This window comes from Scyliorhinus torazame, chromosome 5 (genome assembly GCF_047496885.1).
Source record: "Scyliorhinus torazame isolate Kashiwa2021f chromosome 5, sScyTor2.1, whole genome shotgun sequence".
Lineage (NCBI taxonomy): Eukaryota > Metazoa > Chordata > Chondrichthyes > Carcharhiniformes > Scyliorhinidae > Scyliorhinus > Scyliorhinus torazame.
This window is the reverse complement of record NC_092711.1, coordinates 313010720-313028606: the sequence shown is the minus strand read 5'-3', so window position 1 is coordinate 313028606 and position 17887 is coordinate 313010720.

Here is a 17887-nt window from a genome sequence, read left to right as displayed (position 1 = left end):
ATCGCTAGGGGCTGGCGTGAATCCCGCCCCTGCCGGTTGCCAAAGTCTCCGGCACCAGAGATTCGGCGGGGGCGGGAATCGGGCCGCGCAGTTGGCGGGCCCCCCCGCTCGATTCTCCGGCCCGGATGGGCCGAAGTCCAGCCGATAAATTGCCTGTCCCGCCGGCGTAAATTAAATCACCTACCTTACCGGCGGGACAATGCAGCGCGGGCGGGCTCCAGGGTCCTGGGGGGGGGCGTGGGGCGATCTGGCCCAGGGGGGTGCCCCCACGGTGGCCTGGCCCGCGATCGGGGCCCACCGATCCGTGGGAGGGCCTGTGCCGTGGGGGCACTCTTTCCCTTCCGCCTCCGCCACGGTCTCCACCAAGGCGGAGGCGGAAGAGACTCCCTCCACTGCAAATGCACGGGAATGCCGTCAGCGGCCGCTGACGCTCCCGCGCATGCGCTGCCCCGAGATGTCATTTCTGCGCCGGCTGGCGGGGCAATAAAGGCCGTTTCTGCCAGCTGGCGGGGCGGAAATTCCTCCGGCGTCGGCCTAGCCCCTCAATGTTGGGACTCAGCCCCCAAAGATGCGGAGCATTCCGCACCTTTGGGGCGGCGCGATGCCCGTCTGATTGGCGCCGTTTTGGGCGCCAGTCGGCGGACATCGCGCCGTTTTGGGAGAATTTCGCCCCCGTAATGTATTACAGCCACCTAAATTGGCCAACTCCCGATTTAAAATGACGAACGGCAAAGGCTGATGGGAAAGTCAGCCAACATAGACAGAAACCAGCAGCTGCAGGTTTGCTATGTATTTACCTCTGCAAAGGCCAGACAACATCGATACCAGCGACCATCTGCATAACAAAGTAACAGCCACCTGCATACTGATGAGGAATCCCCGGGAACAATAAGTAACAGTTTGGACACACGAAGCAAAGCCAGACTCCTCGGCGCCAGCAGGAGCCAACACAAAGGAGGTGAATGAGCACCTCAGGACCGATCGATCAGGGAACCGCTCCAGTATTGGAGAAATTGAACCAAGCGATTGGGACAAAGTCCAATCTCTTGGGACCAGGTACAGGGTCTGCCCCGAAAGGCGGGAAGCCCCTGGGGATTATAAAAATTAAGCCCCAAGTTCAAATCGCTCTCTTCACCTCTGCGTCCTGCCCGGGTCACCCAGCACCACGAACCAACATTGACTGTGACCGGTGCAGTGACCCCCGACAAAGTAAGTCTTAATTCAACGCTCGTTACGAGATAGGCGCTCCTAGCTACTAATCCGTACCAACTTCGAATCCCGCAGACTCAGAACCTGAACGAAAGGCCATTTGTTCCCCTGACCTGGTGGGCCAGTCCGAAGTTAAGTATAGACCTGTTAGTTATAGAAGTAGCTTAGACGTAGAATTTGTGCATGAGTAGCGATTACTGTGCATAATAAATGTGCTTTGATTTGAATCTTACTAATCGGTGTATTGGGTTATTGATCATTACTCGGACTTGAACCTCGTGGCGGTATCGTAAGGATACCTGGCGACTCGAGAGCAAAGGTAATAAAACAGAGCAATTGAACCAAGCAGAAAGTTAGCAACATTATTTGGCGACATCCTGACGGGACCCGATCAAGAAGTGGCATAACCACTCCGGGAGAACCCAAGAAATTGAATTAGAGATCCAATTGGGAACAGAAAACCACAAGCGTTCAAGCAATCTGATCAATACTCATAATTCAGAAGTGTGTGTATGCATGCGTAACTAACAGGGCGATAAGGTAAAACTGCTAGATTTTTTGATGCGACAAAACTGTCGGGAGTTTGTACTTCGGAAAGGAGCGAAAGCCGTACCCGTATTTACAGCACCGCCTTAATACCCCTGTCCCAAATTTAAAGAGCAGCATTCGGATAGGAAAGATGGCAATGCAGGCACTGCAACGCCTCATGAACGCAGAGGAATTTGCGGTCGCAGTGACCAGCAGTAGTAGAGTGGGACAATGTCCCATTTGGGAGGAAGAGATCAGGAAATATCTCAAAGGGAAAGGATGGCCTCTTTGGAATGAATTCTGTGACAACGAGGAATCAGGCCCCGGGAGAACCTCAGCGAAACCACAAAAAGAGCTTAGGGAAAGCTCGCAAGCCGATAGCAATCGTGTCCTGCTTGGCACAATTTCAAGGCACAGAGGAGATCGTTAGGATGCTCCTGAAAGAAGTAGAGGGCATATATCGAATGAGTAAGGTCGATGTAAGCGAGGTAGAGCGAGAGAATTTAGAATTGAGGAGGAAATTGGCAGCAAAAGACGGAGAGGTGGAGGATGCCAAAAGGGCACACCAGTCTTCTCTGGCACACTTAAGCAGCTTCCAGTCTCAATACGAAAAGGCCTATCAGGCCACGCAACGTGCAGTCCTGGTACCTGAAGAAACAGAAAAGCAGGTAGAAGCATTGCAGAGACAGTGCAGCGACCTAAAGGCGGCATTAAGAGCACTCCATGCTGCCACCACAGAGCAAAGACAAAGTACGCTAGATCACGCAAAGTGCCGGAAGCAGATTGCAGAGCTGTAATCGCTGCTTTCAGTTCAAAAAGGCTTCCAGGAGATCTTTGGAGCGAAATTAGATCAGAGAGACGGCCCTGATTGGGAAGAATTGAATGAAACAGCGCAGAGATATGCTCAGGGAACATGTGCGCAGGGAAAGCCCCAAAAGAGGAAAGCGCCCCAACCCCCCACACAGCAGATAGTTCAGGCTCCAATGAACCCAGTCACCACCCACCGCACAGCTACATCGGACGATACGGAATTTCTATACTCCACCCCCTTAACAGTGACCCAATTACGGGACGCGTGCGATAAGATCACACCGTTCCTCCCCGCCTCAGACCCCCACCATTTCTTTGCCACAGTAAAGCATCAGGCGACCATGTACGGCCTGGATGAGTGAGAGCATGTAAAGCTCACAGTTTTAACTTTAGACCCTTCAGTCGCAGCAGCCCTTCCCAACCCACAGAATGTAGGAGGAGGCACCCTTACAGAAATGCATACCGCGATCATGGACGCGATTGGGTATAACCGGGGTGACCCCGTAGATGGCCTCAACAAATGCAGACAAAAGAAAGCCGAGCACCCCACAGCGTTTGCTGGACGCCTGTGGATTCACTTTGCAGCAGTCTTTGGAAACTTAGACCGTGCCCACTTGTCCCCAGACAACATGGCCAAATGGTCCCGCACCCTTATCTCCCATGCCACAGAAACAGGACAGAAAGCCTGCGCGAGTTATGATCCCTCAGAGGAGGCCCATAACGAGAAGTGGGTAGTGAAAATATTGACCCGCGCTTGGGAGCAATCTGTATAAAGCAAACCCGCAGTCCAGAATCCCGAGGAAAAGCATGCCGCCGCAGACATACAAGCAGTTAAATCACACCAGAACCCTGCATGGGTGAATGAAGGAAAGAACAAACCCCCACCCAAATCACAGGAGTGTTACAACTGTGGACAGTTGGGACACTTTGCAAGAGAGTGCAATGCCCTTAGAAAGCCACAGAGAGCCCAGCAGACGGGCATTCTGAGTAAGAAGAAGACAGAGCCCATTCATAGTGTTAGCGCCCGTTCAGATCAGACGGACCAGACCGGAATGGACTGACGGTGTACGGGCTCCCCCAGCTGGGTCTGCAACACCTTTTGGGATAGGTCCGGACGACCGGTAGTTGCAGCGAAAATTCGGGGCCAGCCCATCGAATTTCTATGGGACACAGGAGGGTCCCGCACCACAATAAATTCCTCCACCCTGTTCCAAAAGGACACGTGGCCCACTACAGCCACTATCACCCTCAGCGGCTTTACAGGCCACTCACAGCAGGGACACATTACAGCCCCTGTACCCATTCAAATCAGTAACATCACCACCAAGCACCCCGTGGTCTTAGTTGATCTGCCCCACACAGCAGAACACATTCTGGGAATCGATTTTATGAATTCCCACAACCTATCATTTGATCCAGTCAACCAGTGTGTCTGGAAATTGGCAAAATCTGCAAGAGCCCCCGCAACGCTCAACATAGGAGAATATGCAAACAAAATTAGCACAGTAGGCGAATTTTGGTTGAACCCGACCACGCTTAGTACGAACAAGCAGGTTAGGGCAGTTCTGCAAAAGAACAGGGCAGGGCGACTAGGGGCTTTTCACAGTAACTTCATTTGAAGCCTACTTGTGACAATAAGCGATTTTCATTTTCATTTCATTCGCGACCCACAAACACGACTGTGGCCGGATGACTGGCTCCGTACAAATAACAGGACCTGACCCGAGACCCCCAAAACAATATGGATTTCCCCAAGAGGCAGAGGGCGAAATCGCAAAAGTAATTGAAAGCTTATTAGAGCAGGGCGTACTTAGATCAGTAGCCTCCGCTAATAATGCCCCGATTTGGCCAGTGAGAAAGCCCGATGGATCATGGCGACTGACCATCGATTACCGGGAACTCAACAAAATCACCCCCGCAGCAGCCCCCACTATAGCAACAAGTCCCAAGGCCATGCTCAAGCAGGGACTCAATTCCCGATTCTTTACGGTTTTGGATGTCAGTAATGGATTCTGGTCCATTCCATTGGCAAAGGCGTGCCAGTACAAATTTTCCTTCACCTTTAAAAACCAACAGTACACGTGGACATGCCTTCCACAAGGATTCCACAACTCCCCCTCCATTTTCCACCGACAGCTGGCAAATGGTTTAGCCAAATTCTCTCGCCCCGAATGTCTCGTTCAGTACGTAGACGACCTACTACTGCAGACAGACACCAAGGAAGAGCACATTGAGCTTCTGTCCGAACTCCTGGGACTCTTACACTCAATTGGTTGTAAAGTCAACCCCAAAAAGGCCCAGATTTTGGAAGATAAGGTGATATATTTGGGAACAATTATCACACATGGTAAACGCGAGATCGAGCATAAAAGGATTGACTCGATTGCTAAATTGCCCCTTCCCCAGAACGTTTCAGCCCTCCGGTCATTTTTAGGACTGGTTGGCTACTGCTGAAACCACATTGATGGTTCCGCCAGCAAGGCAGCACCCCTCTCAGACCTCCTAAAGAAAGGAGCCCCCTGGGAATGGCTTCCGCAGCATACGGATGCTGTGGACTCTTTAAAACAGGTGCTCATAGCCGCCCCCGCACTACAAGTTCAGATCCAATTTCCCCTTATGCTATAGAGGTAACAAGCACAGGCCGTGTTCCTTCAGGAACGGCACGAACAGTTAAGGCCCGTAGCTTACGCCTCCAGAATTTTAGATGCTGTGGAGCAGGGATTTTCAGCCTGAGAGAGGTACCTGCTCGCAGTATTTTGGGCAGTTCAGTATTTTTCGTACATTACCGGACTGAACCCCATCACAAATCTCACGGAACACACCCCCACCCAACTTTTACTGGACGGACGACTCAAGGACGGTACAGTTAGCCAGATTAGAGCAGCTAGATGGACCCTTCTCTTGCAGGGACAGGACATCACTGTTAAACGGACAAAGATGCATACCTTTTTAGCCGACAGCTTACAGTACACCGGAACCCCCCATGAATGTGAGATTATCTCTCCACACCACAACACAGGCCCCTTTATTGCTAAAACACCCCCCAGAAAGATAGGTAGTTCAACCCAGAGCCACCAGCACACAGACATTTGTGAGCCCATAAGGATATATGTGGATGGATCTTCCACAGTATTGGATGGGAAGCACATAACAGGTTGCGGTATATATGTCGAGGACGCGCAGGGACGCGCCCTAGAAGAAATAACAATTAAACTGCCAGGCCACTTAGGCGTGCAGGCAGCAGGACTTGCTGCCATCGCATATATAGTGGACCACCCAGATTCCTTCCCCAGCCCAGCAGACATATACCCGGACAGCCTCTATGTCTGCAACAGCCTCACGGGATTCCTGCCCCTGTGGAAAGCAAGAGGATTTGTTTCCGCAGATTGAAAACCCCTCCCCTCAGCCCCATTGTTCCATCACATCTTCGAGAGAGCACAGAACAGGACTTTTGGGATAGTCAAAGTTCGTAGTCACCATCGTTCCTCCCCCCCGGAAATGTAAAAGCCGATGCAGTGGCTAAAGCAGGTTCCAGGCATGGATACTTTTGGACACCACCCAAAAGCGCGCCAGTGAGTGCAGTTCAGGTCTCACAGACTAGGATCGAGGATCTAGTGGAGGCCTAGAAGCAGGACAGCAATATCAGGGAGATTGTAAAAGGAAAGTATCCAGTACGCTACGAGAAATTTTAAAATGCTCTGACCACACATGACGGTGTGGTGTTAAAAGACACCCTTTATGTGGTTCCTGAACAGGACAGGAACCAACTGATTTGTTTGTTCTATGACGGTCATGGTCATCAGGGAATCGATCCCACTACAGCCCACCTCAAGCAGCTTTGTTGGCGGCTGAATTTAAAGGATGATGTTAATCACTACATTGAGAACTGTCTTATCTGCGCCCAGAATAATCCGGACAGATTATCATAGAATTTACATAGAATTTACAGTGCAGAAGGGGGCCATTCGGCCCATCAAGTCTGCACCGGCTCTTGGAAAGAGCACCCTACCCAAAGTCAAAATCTTGGCTGTGGTTTCTGCAGTGTTTGTTCTGGCTGGGAATGCTTCCACCCATTTCGTAAACGTGTCTATCACCACGAGTACATATTTATAACCATTCCTGCAAGGGGGCAATGGTCCTATAAAATCAATGTCCGAGTATATGCCTGCTGGGCTGGGGAAGGAATCTGGATGGTCCACTATATATGCGATGGCCGCAAGTCCTGCTGCCTGCGCGCCTAAGATATGCCAAAAAGGCTGAGCTTAGTCACACCCGACCCGTTAATGGCCGCTGGACTAACCTCCAGATTGATTTTATAGGACCATTGCCCCCTTGCAGGAATGGTTATAAATATGTACTCGTGGTGATAGACACGTTTACGAAATGGGTGGAAGCATTCCCAGCCAGAACAAACACTGCAGAAACCGCAGCCAAGATTTTGACCCACCACATCTTTACAAGATGGGGACTCCCCCGCAGCATTGAATCCGACCAAGGTTCCCATTTTATGGGACATGTCATGCAGAACGTCCTCACGATATTTGGCATGACCCAAAAATTCCACATAGCATACCACCCACAGTTGAGTGGTATCGTGGAGCACATGAATCGGACCCTAAAATCCACCCTCAGAAAAATGGTCCAGCAAAACACCACTTGGGACTCAGTCCTCCCTTTTGCGCTGATGTTTTTGCATAATACAATTTCAACTTCCACAGGTTCCTCCCCACACACCCTCATGACCGGACGCCCCATGAAAGGCACAGAATTTTTTTTAGGTTTAGACTTGACCAGCCCCGAAGTGACGGCCCTCACACACGAGAAAGCAGTTCAACAATTAGTGAATAATGTTAAAACGGCTCAGCTAGCAGCCGCAGTGAAATTGGGCACAAGGAAGAAACAGAGCAAGGCTTGTTTCGACAAGACAGTGCATGCGACTGAGTACAGTGTAGGACAGCAAGTCATACAACCCCAGCACATTCCTGTCACCGAAGTACTCAGGTCCATACTCCATTGCGGACAAAGTAAGCCCTTCCGTATACAAGATAAAGTATCCCAACGGAAAGACTGCGTGGTTCCACATCAACCAGCTGAAGGCATATGGAACACAGTCTAACCACTCACACCACGTCATGCTTGACGCAGCACACCACACCCCGCCCGCAGCCAACGTAACACTACCATCCCCCAACACGTCCAGCCCAGCCACGGACTCGACTCCACCCCTGAAATATACGCTCCGCCCCGGAACACCCATAGACTGCAGCAGCAGAGACAGCGACTGTGACTCGGACAATAGCCACAGCACGCCTCCCTACTATCCCCATGCAACAGGACCCACACCCAGCAAATCTGATTACGATTTGAGTGATCCCTTCATGATCACTTTGCTAAACAAACCCCACCACCGACCACCGACCGACCATGACGACCTCGATTCTGTCCCACACAACTAGACACCACCTATTGGCACAGAGACAACTCATACAGACTCGTCCTATACGACTCCCAAAACAAGAACCCCTTTGCGACCCTGTTCGCAACCGATAACTGAGGTGTCCAGATGATGCTTAAAGGAACCGCTTGGGAGAAACGGTGTCCTTTCTGATGGAACCTGCAGCATGTTTTACGTTGTTTGTAGTGTTTTGTTAAATGTTGTATGTCAGACAGGAAAATCTTTCCACGGCCCCCTCCCTTTCAGCAGAAATCTCTGAGGACTTGCCCACAGAGACTTGCTATTGGCCAGACGCTAGTTCAGAGGAACTAGTTTGTCTGCAGACACTTGTTAAGGTCCCAGACGCCAGTTCAGCGGAACCCGTCTGTCGACAGATACCACACGCCTGTTCGTAACTGCCCTTCTGGTTCGAGGGAAGAACCACTACGGCAGCCCCCCACGATGACTACATTTCTTGCCCGTTCTTGTCAGTTGCTCAGGCAGTGGAGAAACGGCTTGGGACCCGCCCTGCCTGGGAACCCCCCTCTGGTCAGCTACGCTCGGGTAGGGGACACACGGCATTGGTAGCCGTCCTACCCGGGGACTCCATCCAACTCTTACCCGTCGCGGCCCATACGCACCTCATTTTGGAAATGTTATTTCAAAAGGTTTTGTTTTGTTTCAGGTAACCCTTAGGTTGCTAACCACATGCTATTTACATCCTGAAACATTTGGATGGTAAACCGCACAGTCTGCGAGACGGCTCGCACTGGGTCATTATTTGAAAGTGTGTCTTCTCCTAAAATTCAGTTTTTGAAAAAGAAAATGAGGGAGTCACACATAGTGACCAATTATAAAGGGAGTAATTGGCACTAAAGGACAGACAGGCTATCATACGAGATGTTAAACCAAGATAGTTACAGACACTATGCTTGATTTCCACAGAACTCCAGGAGCTCCAGGACCGGAGAAGAGAAGAGAAGAGAAGCGAAGGGAAAGAAGAAGCACCATGAGGACTTCCTTCGGATGGTTCATCATCACAATGGACATTTGGTTGCGCGTGAACGCGAACCCCATGACCTCAAGCCCCCCAACCGTTAATGTTTTACTTCCCCACAGTACCCAGAGCCCAGTCACCAGCGACACCACACCATCTTGGTGTGACAGGTTTATAACCTGGTACTCCCTATCCTATGTAATAGAAACCTTTCTGGTATTGGCGATACTCTGCTGCATCGTGCAGACTATGCGTCTAAGGAAATGGAGAAGGAGAGCCTACCGCGCTCTCACCCTGGTATATAGGATCAGATCCCCTATTTTCGGATACGACCAGACCCCCGACCCCCGCGATCTATAATAAAGAGCAGTCATTTGCGGCTTTATTGTAAATAAAGAAATGTAAAGAAATGTTCATGAGCAAATTGTACGATCCTGAGCTTGACGGCCAAGCCAGTAAAAATGTGTATAAACTGCTATGATTTTGTTTGTATGGTTGAGGAAGTTGGAGTGATGAAATGTTTAAGTGAGAGTAGTGTATTAAGGATAGTTAGAGGTTCCCAATTTTTTTGTTTTGTAATGCATGTCCCTGTTTGACATAGCGCCCCTTAGAATTGTCAGTTAAAATTTTTTGCATAGTTATGGTCAGCGTAGAGGCCATGAAAGAAGTGCTCCCCAGGTCAGGGAATGGAAAGCAACGTAGTTATGTGATCCTTCACGCTTCGCGTTAGGATCACAAGGAGCAAGTGTAGCCACCTAAATTGGCCAACTCCCGATTTAAAATGGCGAACGGCAAATGCTGATGGGAAAGTCAGCCAACATAGACAGAAACCAGCAGCTGCAGGTTTGCTATGTATTTACCTGTGCAAAGGCCAGACAACATCGATACCAGCGACCATCAGCATAACAAAGTAACAGCCATCTGCATACTGATGAGCAATCCCCGGGAACAATAAGTAACATTTTGGACACACAAAGCAAAGCCAGACTCCTCGGCGCCAGCAGGAGCCAACACAAAGGAGGTGAACGAGCACCTCAAGACCGCCCATCGATCAGGGAACCGCTCCAGTATTGGAGAAATTGAACCAAGCGATTGGGACAAAGTCCAATCACTTGGTACCAGGTACAGGGTCCGCCCCAAAAGGCGGGAAGCCCCTGGGGAGTATATAAGAGTTAAGCCCCAAGTTCAAATCGCTCTCTTCACCTCTGCGTCCTGCCCGGGTCACCCAGCAACACAAACCAACATTGACTGTGACCGGTGCAGTGACCCCCGATGAAGTAAATCTTAATTCAACCCTTGCTACGAGATAGGCGCTCCTAGCTAACAATGCATACCAGCTTCGAATCCCGCAGACTCAGAACCCAAACGAAAGGCCATTTGTTCCCCTGTCCTGGTGGGCCAGTCCGAAGTTAAGTATAGGCCTGTTAGTTATAGAAGTAGCTTAGACGTAGAATTTGTGCATGAGTAGTGATTACTGTGTATAATAAATGTGCTTTGATTTGAATCTTACTAATCGGTGTACTGGGTTATTGATCATTACTCGGACTTGAACCTCGTGGCGGTATCATAAGGATACCCGGCGACCCGAGAGCAAAGGTAATAAAACAGAGCAATTGAACCAAGGAGAAAGTTAGCAACAGTATCTTGCTGGAGAATTACATCTAATCTCTGACTACCCAGACCCCACCGGAGGACCCAGGCCAAGTCCGGAAAAGCCCCATCATATTTTTTCTAGACTTTCCCATTTGTTCTTTCGCCCACCCTCCTCTTTCTCATGTTTAAAACCTATTCCGTGTTGAACTTCTGACCTGAACCGATAGATCAGGTTGGGGGAATGAGGTGCTGGGGCCTCTCTCCACGCTGCCTAACCGCCGGAACAGATTTCAGGTTTCCAGCATCTGCAATATTTTGCTTTTATGTTAAGCTGAGCAATACCCACCAATTCAGGGGGTTGAGTGGGGTGTGCTGCAGATCAGGAAGGTGAGTAATTGACTTTTTTTTAACGTATCCTTTGGTGAGCTCGGGGTTCATTTGTTGCCCATCCCTAATTTCCCTTGCGAACAGTTAAGAGACACCTACATTGCCTTGGACCTGGAGTCACATGTAGGTCAGACCAGGTAAGGACAGTAGATTTCCTTCCACAAAGGATGCCAGTGAACCAGATGGATTTTATGGCAATCGATGATTTTCATGGTCAGCATTACTGAAATAAAAATAGGGTGTTGGGAAATCTCAGCAAATCCAGCAGCATCTACGGAGAGAGAAGCAGAGGACGGTGGGAAAGGCTAGCAATTCTCACCCAAGCTTAATGTTTTAATTCCCACATGACTCTTCTTTGGAACCATTGCTGAAAATAAGTGTTTTATTCCAGAGTTCATTGATTGCATTTCATCAGCTATTCTGGTGGGATTTGAACCTGTGTCCCATGAGTCTACAACTATATATTGACTGGTGTAGTGTCATTCATCTTCTCCTAAATGCTGAGGTGCAAAACAGAAAATGGCAGAGTATGTGTGAGAAGTGGAATATTGATCGCACTACTTCTTCTCCTTATTGCCCTATATCGAATGGCCTAGCTGAACAAAGAATCCCTAATTCTCAAATGTAGACAGGCCAATCAAGATCCACACATTGCACCTACGGCCATACTGGTCTGAATAAAAAACACACAATCTCGTCTGGGCAGCACGGAGGCGCAGTGGTTAGCATTGCTGCCTCACGGCGTTGAGGTCCCAGGTTCGGTCCTGACTCCCCGTGTTTGCGTGGGTTTCGCCCCCACAACCCAAAAGATGTGCAGGATAGGTGGATTGGCCACACTAAATTGCCCCTTAATTGGAAAAAAATGGAATTGGCTGATCGCAATTTTTTTTAAAAGACCTACACCTTGCAATGTTACATCTGAGAGAGACATCTTTGTATGCCACTATTCCATCAATTGTGCACGTTCAGAAGACTAGTGCATACCAATCTACCTACACTTAACCATTCTACTCTCTGATAGACTGGAGAGAATGTTTCAAAACTGGAAGAAAAGATGACCAACACGTATGACAAAACTACCAAGTTTAGAGGTGGGACAACAAGTTCACATCCAGATCCCACAGCTCACTGCAAGCTGTGTGCATAGCAACTAGCCAAGGTGAGAAGAACTTGTTCAGAGGTAAGGCGCTATGAAGTCATTACACACAAAGGTGCAATTGTGAGGTGCGGCAGTGGACAAATCAGATCAATTCCAGCCCCTCAACCACTATTGCTTTGAGGAGAAGAACACAATCCCAGAGATCACTGCGAGCAATTAAAGAAACCTTCAGAAAAGGTTACCATTACCTGGGTGAATGAATAGATCACCTCTACACTTTAGCTACTAATAGATTCATCAGTTCTATAGGCTCATGGGGCTGGTTTAGCTCACTGGGCTAAATCGCTGGCTTTTAAAGCAGACCAAGGCAGGCCAGCAGCATGGTTCAATTCCCGTACCAGCCTCCCCGAACAGGTGCCGGAATGTGGCGACTAGGGGCTTTTCACAGTAACTTCATTGAAGCCTACTCGTGACAATAAGCGATTTTCATTTTAATTTTCATGTGATGGTAACTAAACATGAGCATGTATTGTAAATAGTTATACTTCTTTGGAAAGGGGGAAATATCTTTAAAAAGAAAGGGAGATGTTGTAGTATGCCGCTAAGGCAGCGCAGCGTGATGTCACTCCAAGGGAATGTGTCATATGATCCAGTCCTAGTTTCACTTTTGCCTATAAAGCACACAGCACAACTCTGACATCCTCAAGCTTTCTACCGTTGTATGAATGTTCTCAAGTGCTTAGTCTAAATAAGTGAACCCACAGCGTGTTCAGCTAATCGCTTCTGAGTGATTGATGCCTTTATACCATGATAAAAACACAACACGTTGGTGATGCAAGACTGTCAGTCAACTGTGAAGGGATGAGTGAAGGATTGCAGATCTGGAGGGGTGGTCTTAAAAGGATCACTGTCAATCCAATTGCTAAGTATTCATGGCAGCCTATTTGAGGAATCTAAAAGCTATTTGGTGGTTGCTGTCCCAGGGAATCAAGGTTCTTTAAAGCTGTGTGAGGTGTATTCTGCCACTGATCGGAGATAAGCAGCAATGCTGTTCCCCGTACCAGAGAGAAAGCTGCTGCCGGTTCCTTGGAGGCTGTCTTTCTCCTCATAGCAGGAGCACAGAGGCGCAATTGATTTGCTCCTCCGCACGAGGCTTCAGCATCGCAGGTCCAGTCTGACAAGGAATCAGCTTGCTCCATTTCCATTCCACCTGAGAAAACAGTCACCTCCATTGTAAGAGGCTCATGATAACTTGCAGCAGCCAGCTATATCTCAGACCCCTTGTGGCACACAGAGTCACTAGGAAAGAGCAGAGAAAAGTACCTGTGCAGTCACAAGGGTACACATGGTGACAGAACAAAATAATGCTTTTGTAAACAGTTGTAATAAATCACTGCATTGCGTTGCGCAAAGGTTACTTTCAAATGGGAATTGTGAAAAAATATATTTGCACGGTAAGAAATAAAGAAGTTAGGAGAGTGGGAGTAATTAGATAGACCTTTCAATGATCTATATAGGCAGCGTGGTTCAGGTGGCCTCTGTCTGCATTCGATGGTTATTTTCTCCATGGCTGGATCCCTTTTACGATGGACAATGTGCTGTGGTTAAGGATCAGGGTTGGGATGTAATAGCCGACTGTGAGGAGGTTGCGGACGTGGAAACATCTTTGATGAGCTCGTACCTTTTGTCCAGTACGTCGGTCGAGAAGCTGTTGATACCCCCCTCTTTCCTCTTCTGCTTGGACAGGACCTTCAACCTCAGCAGTGACCACCATCAATTAGAACATCTTCTACCTTCATTGAAAAGTTATGAAGCACACAACACACCACCACATTTAATAAGGAGGCGAGGACAGACTTTCCTCCGAGCTTCCGAACAATTCTTCCTCATATCTTCATGTGCGTTACACTGGAGTGCTCCTCTGACTTCACTGGTTCTATGTGGAATAACACTAAAAATAAAATTGGGCGGAATTCTCTGAAAATGGGGCTATGTCCCCATGCCCGCGAGAAAACAGACGCAAATCACCCTGGACTTTCCTGGAGAAAGTCCAGACTGTTTCTCTGTTTTGAAGGGGGCGCGCAGGGCCCCGGTGTAGTCCACGCAGCTCCCTGCACTTCCGGCCTGCGGCGGACCCACACAGAGAGCCGGCCCCGACAATATAGCCCCGCCCCCTCCCCCGCCGAGATCGCACCCGCCGGCCAACCGGTGGCCCCCGATCGCGAGCCTGGCTGTCCTGGAGCCCCCCCCCCCCCCCCCCCCGGTGACAAATCCCCCCCCACCAGGGCGGCCGCGGACTGTGTTCGCAGCTGCTACTCCGAGTGCCCGCCAGGTGGAACCATGAGTGAACCACGGCGGCGGGAACTCGGCCAGTTGCCAGCAGAGAATCGCCACGGGGGCCTCTTTCAATGGTCCCCAACCAGCACCGCGCAGCGATTCTCCGGTCCCCGGCCCTTGCATTTTTACAGCTCCTTTTCAGTTCAGGAAATCAGGCTGTTCCAAAGAGCATTACAGCCAATTAAGTACCTCGGAAGTGAAACGAGAAATGCAACAGCCAAAATTCACACAGAAAGATCCCACAAATACCAATGTGATCATGACTAGATATGGTGCATCGACATGGTTAATTGGTATAAATATTGCACAGGAGTACTTATCTGCTTTTCTTTAAAATAGTTTCATGGAAGCTTTAGGCCCATCTGAGTGAGAAGACAGGAACTCAGTCTAATGTCTCATCTGAAAGACAGTAGTGTGTCATAATATGCACCCATTCACATCATGAGGTAAAAGCAGGCAGTGACAGACACCCAGGTGACCCAATTAACATACAGAACAAAACACGGCCAATCACCAGACAGAACACCAGAGGGGGGCTTCCAACTATAAAACACACGCGGCATCAGCACTCTGCCTCTTTTCACTGGTGACAATTGTAGTGACAGTCAGGGTGTACAAATTATTCAACACCTTCTACACGTGGATCAGAGCTAGCCTGGTCTCGATAGTTAATGTTAGTTTAATTAGAGTAGTAGAGAGTCAACCCACAGGCAGCTGTGTGCTTCGTTACTGAAGTTCAATAAATCTTATTGAACCAACGCCTACGTTTGGTGTATGCTTTATCGTTTATCTACATCGTGTTGCAGTCCGTGTTACCCCAGAGTGAATAACATGACATAGTGGACTACTCCTCATTACTGTACCATTTGTAGCAGAAGTGAGACACCTACATAAGACTGCTGTTCATAGACTACAGCTCCGTCTTCAACACCATTATCCCGACAAGACTCATAACTAAACTCTGCAAACTCGGACTTGACCCCTCCCTGTGCAGCTGGATCCTTGACTTCCTCACCAACAGACTGTAATCTGTCAGGATAGGCAACAGCACCTCCTCCACAGTAGTCCTCAACATTGGGGACCCGCAAGGATGTGTGCTCGGTCCTCTACTGTACTCCCTATATACACGACTGTGTGGCAAGATTTAACTCCAACTCAATCTATAAGTTTGCGGACGATGCGACTGTGGTGGGCCATAACTCAAACAACGACGAATCAGACTACAGAAAGGAGATAGATCACTTGGTTGCATGGTGTACCGAAAACAACCTCTCTCTAAATGTCGGAAGGACCAAGGAACTGATCATCGACTTCAGGAAGCGTAGCACGACACACACTCCCGTCTGCATCAATGGCTCCCAAGTGGAGATGGTCGATAGCTTTAAGTTCCCGGGGGTCACCATCACCAACAGTCTGTCCTGGTCCATTCACGTTGATGCAACAGTCAGGAAAGCCCAACAATGCCTCTACTGCCTACGATCGACAAGATGCACTGCAGCACCTTACCAAGGCTCCTTCAACAGCACCTTCGAAACCCGTGCACTCTACCACCTGGAAGGACAAGGGCATCAGATGAGGGGGGGGGGGCAGTGAAACCATTGTTGATTCCTGAAAAACCCATCTGGCCCATCTGGTTCACTAATGTCCTTCAGGGAAGGAAACCTGCCACCCATGCGTGATCTGGCCTCCATGTAACTCCAGACCAGCAATAATTAGATTGACTCTTAAATGCTCTCTGAAGTTTGCACTGAGTGCTGAATTTGGTGCATTTGAGTGCGATAGTGAGAGTTTGGTGACCGAGGGAGTATAAGGCTTCATTTTTATCTAAAGTTTAGTCTTTCTTTTATTTAGTTAATTAACTTAAAAGTTGCTGTTTGGTTGAGAAGAAGGTGAATTTTCAATAAGCTTTAAACAGGCTTCTACTTGTAGGCACTTGCAGCTGGAGCATGTTAATTAGTTAATTGGATTAGGCCAGTTTTCAGAGGCTAGATTCACAGTATAAAAGTGATCCCCTACAGTGCAGACTTTTTTGCACTGAGTGCTGAATTTGGTGCATTTGAGTGCGATAGTGAGAGTTTGGTGACCAAGGGAGTGCTGAATTTGGTGCATATGAGTGCGATAGTGAGAGTTTGGTGACCGAGGGAGTTAGGTGAGGAGGGAGTAAGGTGCTCCTTTCATTTTGTTTCCGACATTTCCGCAAAGAGTGCGAAGAGAGCCAGGAGTTTACAGAAAGTGTAGCTGGCTGGGAGCAGGGTCGGAGGGCGGAGATCTAGTTAGTCCACAGGGCAGCTATATTCTGTCAGGTAAGAGGGGATGGAGGCTAGGCCAGTTACATGCTCCTCCTGTAGGATGTGGGTGGTGAGGGATACCACCGGTGTCCCCACTGACTATACCTGCGGGAAGTGCACCCAACTTCAGCTCCTCAAAGACCGTGTTAGGGAACTGGAGCTGAAGCTGGATGAACTTCGGATCATCCGGGAGGCAGAGGGGGTGATTGAGAAGAGTTACAAGGAGGTAACCACACCCAAGGTACAGGACAAGAATAGCTGGGTTACAGTCAGGGGGAAAAAAACAAACAGGCAGAAAGTGCAGGGATCCCTCGTGGCCGTTCCCCTTCAAAACAAGTTTACCATTTTGGATGCTGTTGGGGGGGATGATCTACCGGGGGAAGGCCCTAGCGGCCAGGTCTCTGGCACTGAGTCTGGCTCTGGGGCTCAGAAGGGAAGGGGGGAGAATAGAAAAGCAATAGTTGGAGGAGATTCAATGGTTAGGGGAATAGATAGGAGATTCTGTGGTCGCGAGCGAGACTCCTGGAAGGTATGTTGCCTCCCGGGTGCCAGGGCCAGGGATGTCTCGGATCGTGTCTTCAGGATCCTTAAGGGGGAGGGGGAGCAGCCAGAAGTCGTGGTGCACATTGGTACCAACGATATAGGTAGGAAAAGGGGTGTGGAGGTAATAAACAAGTTTAGGGAGTTAGGCTGGAAGTTAAAAGCCAGGACAGACAGAGTTGTCATCTCTGGTTTGTTGCCGGTGCAACGTGATAGCGAGGCTAGGAATAGGGAGAGAGTGCAGTTGAACACGTGGCTGCAGGAATGGTGTAGGAGGGAGGGCTTCAGGTATTTGGATAATTGGAGCGCATTCTGGAGAATGTGGGACCTGTACAAGCAGGACGGGTTGCATCTGAACCAGAGGGGCACCAATATCCTGGGAGGGAGGTTTTCTAGTACTCTTCGGGAGAGTTTAAACTAATTTGGCAGGGGAATGGGAACCGGATTTGTAGTCCAGCAACTAAGGTAGCCGATATTCAGGACGCCAAAGCGTGTAATGAGGCAGTGGGGAAGGGAACACTGACAAAGGAGAGTACTTGCAGGCACAGAGATGGGTTGAAGTGTGTATACTTCAACGCAAGAAGCATCAGGAATAAGGTGGGTGAACTTAAGGCATGGATCGGTACTTGGGACTACGATGTGGTGGCCATCACGGAAACTTGGAT